Below are 7,500 nucleotides of genomic sequence, written 5' to 3'. Positions count from 1 at the left end.
TTCGCCCGTTAAGATGGTCTTGAAGCTAGCCGCTGTCCCTTCATGTAAAGTGACAGCCCTTTTCCACCAGTAGTTTGCAATTCTATCGGGGCCCGGGGCACTCCAGTTGCGTTTTTTCTTGATCGCGTCTGCACACTTCGTCTGGTTAAGTTGGAAACTGTCTTGCCGAGGGACTGGGACTAGCTTTTCAAACGCTCTTCTCACTTTCACTAACCACCCAGGTTTAGTATTCGCAGTGGAGCCACTCGTCTCCCAAAGATGTTTCCAGTAACTACAGGCGTCTTGAATACTTTCAAAAACCCTTTCGTCATCCTTACTCGTTTGCTTAGTTGTTTTATAATTGGGCTTGTTGTTGTCGGCGTCTTGCTCAACCATTCTGCTAAATTGTGCAAAGACACCACCAGGGTCAGCATGGAAACGGGTGTTCAAATCTCTTGCCTCCTCCCGCTTTTTCTTTCGCATAAACGCTCTTTTCGCTTTACGGAGGTCTGACTTTTTTCTCTCGATGTATGTGACAATGCTCGCCGCTGACAACTTTCCACACTCCTTCTCGAGCATTGATCTGTTCTTTTTTCCCTTGTTTGTGATCTTTTTATTTCCCTTAATCCTATCCAGTTCCGCTACTGCAATGGAGATTTTTTTCCTAATCTCGGTAGCTTGTTTTACAAACGCTTCCTTAATCCTTTCACTAGGTGTTTTCCTTTTCCTCCGTTCCATTGTCCCGGGTTCTTTCTTCCATCCTTTGTGTATCAAAAAAGCGATCACAACAGAATAAAGGATGCAATTAGCCAGCCATAAGTACCCAAAGGGATTGCGAATAGGGTGTAAAGTATGTCCTTCTTCACGCCTCCTGAGCTCAATGATGACCGTGTTGATGGTGTTGATGTCTGATTGCGTTGGCCTTTGTTTCACTCTCGTGTCAATATCTCGGCTACTAAAATCACCGGTATTTGAGTTAACTGAAGCGAAAATCGGTATCGCGCCTTCCAGGATTTCACGTGCGTCAAGGTTTGTTTCCTCTAAAAATTGAGGTCCCTTGAGATGGTTGTTTTCGTTCGCCATATGCAAATCCGAAGTGGCTTGTTCGCTTTCATTTATTGATGGCTCCTGAACTTCGTATAATAAAGTCCCCTCTTCTACAGGCTGTCCGGTCTCACTCTCCGTTCCTTTAGCATTCCTAAGAATGGTCTCCTGTACATTTCCCATCACTCTTTCCAGATATGCTGCCTGATTTCTAAGGTGTAATTCTGAGAGGCCAAGATGAAAATAACCTCTCTCATCTCAAAGCTCCTTCAGGACAGACATGTAGCCTCGTTTCTTCCCATCCGCGTATCTAGGAGGATCTTGTAACTCTGTCAGCTCCTTAGCCTTAGCCTTGCACTCTAAAACATCACTGTTCATTTGTGCCGTCCATTTCAGGCGGGTTGTACGCCTTGCAGCCCTTGTTCGCTCGCTCAAATGGTCGTCCGACATATTGGATGGCAACACAGTCCAAATTGGTAAAAAAAAAAAAGGTCGCCGTAAGTCGCCTCCGTAAACTTATCACAGCGTAAGATACGTAGCAAGTATTCTATAAATACTGTTCTGTTGCTCCAGCGCTTTTAGCTTGGCTGGCAGTTCGAAAGTTAGCGATTTGGTCAAGTCACACGAAGACAGACCAAAAACACGGCCTCCCTACTTCGCCGCCATGAATTTATTTTATTATTATTATTATTATTATTATTATTATTATTATTATTATTATTATTATTATAATTTGGTGTCATTACGTACCCAGGCCCCTCGAAAATGCAAGGGCTTTTCCTTGAATACAAAATGGCGTCTGCACTAGCTACTTGTACGATTTGGCTTCCAGACACAGAAAGGTTTTTCATGGAATTAAACGCCAATAATTATGAAAGCACCGCAACAACGAAACGCCACAGCCACTTAGTTCGATTCTTTGTTAATTCTTTATTCGTAGACTGGAAGAATACGAAAGAACTTAGGTGTTCTAACTTCGAGAATCAGTCATTGCATATATGCACTAGAAATTTGCTTAATCGGCTACTTTTATATACACCAATTACTTGGCATCTTTAACAAGCTACGATGTCACTTAATTCGAGGGAATTGCAGAAGAAGCCTATAGCACAACAACAGAAGTCGTGTCTCAAAAATACTCAGTATCGACTACATGATTAACTTCATTTGCGTTAATTGTCATTTTCAGTTCACAGTGTCCCCAATTGGGAGAGTAGAAAACAATGACCCCTAGTCCATGGAATACCCCGACGGACTACCCCAAAAATACTATTTCAAGTGAGTACTATTGGTCGTAAGCAGCGTCACAATTAGTGCCAAGCCTTGACATCTATTTTAAACAGCGTCGGTCAACAGTATTTAAGGCTAAGCACCCATTTCAAAAAGGTTAGCTTTTAGTAATTGTTGCAGCGGTTTCACTTCACTTACATGAAGTAATTGGTCATCACAACAGTAACTGAAAGCTAACGTTTAGTATTTTTAATAGTATTTTTGGGGTAGTCCATTTGTGTAGTTCGTCGGGATAGTCCATAGACCACTTTCATAAATGGCGACCAACTTTACATTCTTTTGTATTTATGTTAATTAGACCTACTGCCCTCGTTTTAAAACAAATATTCTTTTGAAATTTGCTCGTCGTAGCGAGGTTAGTAGGGCTTATTAGCATTAAAACAAAAGAATAATTTATTTGGCCGCCATTATGAAAGAGATCTACGGACTAGGGTTCAGTCTTTTCTACTCTCCCGTCAATTAGCGCCCTAGCTCTAGAACGACTAGACACTTCAATAAAGTTTCTTTCCTTTCCTTTCCTTTTAGAGAAAACGGGGTAGACTTTCATATACCGGACTAATATGGCGGAGGACAAAACAACCATTGTTATTTCGTGTTCGCTTTGTTCTTTAGTCGGGACATTAATTATTTCGGATCCGGTATATGAAAGACCAGCCAGAAAACGAAGGTCCCAGCGGACGCTATACTTGTTTAAATGGACGGGCTATCATATCATATATATCTTCATATCATATATCTCCGAGCATTTACCCTCCCAACCATGCATGATACACCACAGAAGACAGACCACAACACCGGGAACTTCTCCATACCCTACTCTTCTCGAATAGTGTGTGGGTTCTTTTACGTCCCACAAACATTGAAGGGTTGTGAGACGAGGCCTACGGTTTATCGTCCTTATCCGAGAAGACTAGAGAGTTAAACCATTTGCAGCGGTTATTACAAAGGCAACACTTTTTCCTCGTGTATTTTAAGACCATGAGTGACGGCAGCGAGGTGCGCGGCTACGTACAAAGAACTCTAAAGAATCTAACTGATTGCCTGTGGCGTCTCGTTAGGGCGGTGCTTTTTTAGTTATTGCAGTTAACTCCATGAAAAACCTTTCTGTGTCTGGAAGCCTAATCATGCAGCTTCAGCAGTTTCAGCAGACGCCATTTTGGATTTAGGACAACGCCCTTACATTTTCCAGGAGCCTGGGTACCTAATGACACTTTCGTTTTGCAAAATCATTTCCGCTTCCTCATCTTTTATATGGATCATCTTTTGGTTATATTGAATATCTTTTAGTTGTATCAAACATCCTTTAAGACGATGACACACTGTTCAACATCCTGCAACATTTGTTGATCAACAAATGTTTTACCGTGTATCACCGGCTTTAGTTGTATTGGGCATCTTTTATTTTTATCGAATATCTTTGCTTAGAGATTTATTGCACCTTTATTGCAATTTATTGCACCACATTCATGCATGCAACATAACATTGATATAAGAATATTCGATATTTTGTCCGTAAAGGGCCTTCATGTATATGTGAGCCAATCAGATTTTACCAGAAATTACCCGCACGTTGCGATTCGAGGAAAGACGCGACGAAAGCAAAATAGCACTCTAGCTGGAATGTCCGCGAAATCAGACTTTATCCATACAATCAAAGCTATTTCTGCAAACCCTGCTTCACAGTTGGTGCGGCCGTTTCTCTGTTTAAACCATCACGGAAAAAAGAATTTCGAGATAAAATCGCAGGAAAAGCCCGAATTCTTCATATTATCATCGAATCTCGAATATTTGAGAGACCAAAAAAAATGCTATTAAAATAAACATGAAGAAAATGGAGCAGCTACTCAACTGTCATTTTGTAAGAAGTGTGTCATTAAACCATTGTTCAGATTGTTCAGCGCTTCCGTAAACAGTGTCGAATTTCTCTGTCAACCTCGGCTGGTTCCCCGAATGTGGCAGCACTGAAGTTCTATTCGGTTCTTTTTGGATTCACAACTTGTTGCCTCCGAAAGGACTTACCAAAACGTTTTCCTGTCGGTGGAAGTCGAACGATATTCTCTAGAATGTTCGGGGCTGTAAATAAAACGCTATTGCCACATCCCGTAGGAAGTACAGCGATAACGTTTTCTGAGTTTTTCTGAGCATGCTTGGACGAGCCGGGAGTCCGTGATTTGCGGACTTTCTGCCTTGGAAGTAGCCAGAGTCTGTGTATTTGGTGCTGACAAAGAGGAAAGTGGACTCTGAGAGAGCGGACTCTCGGAGAGCGGGCGGCTGTACACAGGCTACAAAATGGACAATAGAATTTCCTTGGCTAGAAACAATTCACTTGATCGCTTGGAGCAATACATTTTAGCTCCCTCTATAAGGAAACTACGTTTTCGAACAACAAAAAAATAACAGCCGTGGCGTGGAGTGTCGTTGGAGGGGATTTCTGCGCGCTCGAGGCTTCAAATAATCTCATTTGCAGCCGTTAAGCACGTGCGTTTTTGAGACGCGGACGGCAACCGGAAGTGAGCAGTTTTCCCTTTTAACTTGTCTCCACACAACCACATTTACATTGCTATGTATCTTTTCTCCATTGGAGATAAGCATAAAAATCCAAGAGACATCACGTGTCTTCCGGTTGCCGTCCGCATCTGCGAAGGAGACTACAAGTAGACTTCAAACAGCCTCAAACAGCCTCAACCGCGCACCGGTGGCTCAGTTGGTTGAGCACCGGGCTGTCACGCGGGAGATCGTGAGTTCAACTCCGGCCGGACCAACACTCAGGGTCTTTAAATAACTGAGGAGAAAGTGCTGCCTTTGTAATTACATCTGCAAATGGTTAGACTCTCTAGTCTTCTCGGATAAGGACGATAAGCCGGAGGTCCCGTTTCACAACCCTTCAATGTTCACTGTTTACTTGACGATTCACTGAAGGGAAAAACGGAGCACATACATGAGATTATAAGGAAAGGTAGAAATAGAAAATCAAAGGAAGGCGAATTCAGAAAAACACGACACTTGCAAGATCTGTGCGGCTCTCTGGATTACAGAAAACGGTTTTCTATTCAATCCTTGTAGTTTGTTTCTAACTCTTGCAAAATGTATCACCCAACTTCTGCGCAACATGGTATTCCGAGTAAACGCTTTGAAGACCGTCTTGTTTAAGAATGCAATGCGTGTGTACTCCGCAGAATAGGCCTTTTGCAGCAAACGATCACATGGTACAAAATCCCCCATGCTGGAGGGCAAGCTCATTATTATTCCCCCACTGGGACATTAAAACAAAGAGACCTGAACCCGTCAAGCTTGACTTGCCTTTGTTTTAATGTCCCAGTGGGGGAATGCTAATGAGTTTGCCCTCCAGCATGGCTGATTTTGTACCATGTGATCGTTTGTTGCAAAAGGCCTATTAACATGCAGAACGGTAGTTTTGAGCTTTCAGATTTTGCATATTTAATAAGCTGTACTCACACGTTGAATTTTTAGGCTAATAAGCTTTTGGCGTCACTTTTTCCTGAATCCAACCCTCTGAGGTCCAATTGGTCAGTTTTGAACGTGATCGATGGCGGACCGCGGAATCAAAGTAAACGCTAAGGAACAGGCCAGAAACGATCAGCGTCGGAATCGTTGACACCTTTGGGATTAGCCAAGCTCGTTTTTCGTGTTTTTATTAGGCTCAAGTATGTACTGACGGGGCTAATATCCAACCATCATCAATGAGCAACGTTGGTTACTAATGGCAAGTAAAGGGTTTGCTACATGAAAAAAAGTTTCATTTAGTTTTTTGCACGTCAAAGCGAATTCTGGATCATGAACCTGCCATATGGAGTGACCCTGCCATCATTTAGAGCTTTTCATTCAGTTGATAGTAAGCGTGTTTCTTGCCGGGTGTTAGAATCGTAAAATGGATCTTTCGTTTCTTTCCTAACATTTTAAATGTAAAATCTCCGCACTCAGGGTGGACGCTTTAATTAACGTTAAGATTCCGAGTGACTGAATATCCAACTAACCGAAGAAGACCTGAGACATTCGTGCAGAATCACATTAATCGATGCGTGGAAGAAGGATCGCGAGGTCACGCGCACTTAGAAGATCTTGGAGGTAAGGTGTTTCGAGTGCAAGTTTTTTGAAGCCCCTAATTCTAGGCAAATTTTTCCACTTGGTTGTTGGATCGTTGCCGAAGAATACCGAAAAGCTTTGAAACCGACCACCAGCAGGCCCTCAACGATGCGCTCGCGCAAGCCACACCTAATATTTGAAAATACTGAAGACAACACCAGGTATGAGATCTCCATTTTAATATACAACTTCTTGTTATTACCATCATTTTGCAGTTATGCCAAGACTTTCGGCATGGAAAATGTGCATTAACGTTCCACGAATATTTATCGTGAAAATGCTCACGTGCTTCGAATTTCCTCATATCGCATCGTCGCCAGGACGAGAACGACAAATAAATGTAACAAAGAGGCCTCATGCATGATGGCGACATATGCTCAAAATTCACCAAGCCTCGTTTGCACAAAATTATTCACATCCCCTGGACGTGCAATATACTGTTAGCACGTTTACAAGTTTTAAAAGTTTGTCCATTTGGTTCTTAGCTCAAGCTAAAATTTACAAGTTTAATTTTCGAATTCGAGGCTTGGTGGTGAAATTAGCTAGTCAGACGTCATCACGCATAAGGGCTAATGTATAAAACGCACGTTGCGGAGTACAGAGCCATTGTTTTAGTTTACTGCGACCATCGTTTTGCAGCTTTCACATAGACAGTTGTTCTTGCTCTCTAGTTGCCGACAAACCGAGAAGGCCATGGGATGGCAGATACACCATATTCTTCGTGTATGAGTTTTCAAGGACTAGTCGTTTATAGCCCAATTTGGTACATTTTCGAGTGCTATAATAAAGCAATGTAATTTTTTTTCCCAACCCTTATTTTTAATTTCTGGAGGATACAAATAAATTTTAAAAGAAGCAAATTCGAAGGCATCTTGGTCCTTAAAAAAGAGCGCATATGTAAATTTAGCAAGGGCAAAGTACTTTTCGATACGACTAACTAACGTTTATTTATATCAACGGAAAAGACGCTTGCGCGTAAAAAGCAAGAGAGCCCGAGTACGTTCCTTTCGCTGTTTTTAATTGTCCATAATTTGCGACAAACTCAATATGTTGGCGGGTTCTAGGGGCCCTTTTCTCGAAAGA

At 42.1% G+C, this 7,500-nt stretch overlaps 1 protein-coding gene across 2 annotated transcripts in view; it reads right to left on the bottom strand.

The window, feature by feature from the left end:
- Positions 1–6,584: 6,584 nt before the first annotated feature.
- LOC138032272 (mRNA-capping enzyme-like) overlaps positions 6,585–7,500 on the bottom strand; it is a 42,376-nt gene continuing 41,460 nt past the window's right edge. For both annotated transcript variants that reach the window (XM_068879912.1, XM_068879913.1), the window contains one exon: positions 6,585–7,500. This exon is cut by the window's right edge and continues 956 nt beyond it. The gene's annotated coding sequence lies outside the window, so the exon portion shown is untranslated.

The sequence above is a fragment of the Montipora capricornis genome, chromosome 14 (genome assembly GCF_036669925.1).
Source record: "Montipora capricornis isolate CH-2021 chromosome 14, ASM3666992v2, whole genome shotgun sequence".
NCBI classification, from domain to species: Eukaryota; Metazoa; Cnidaria; class Anthozoa; order Scleractinia; family Acroporidae; genus Montipora; species Montipora capricornis.
The sequence above is the reverse complement of the archived record's forward strand: the minus strand, read 5'-3'. Positions and strand labels throughout refer to the sequence as shown.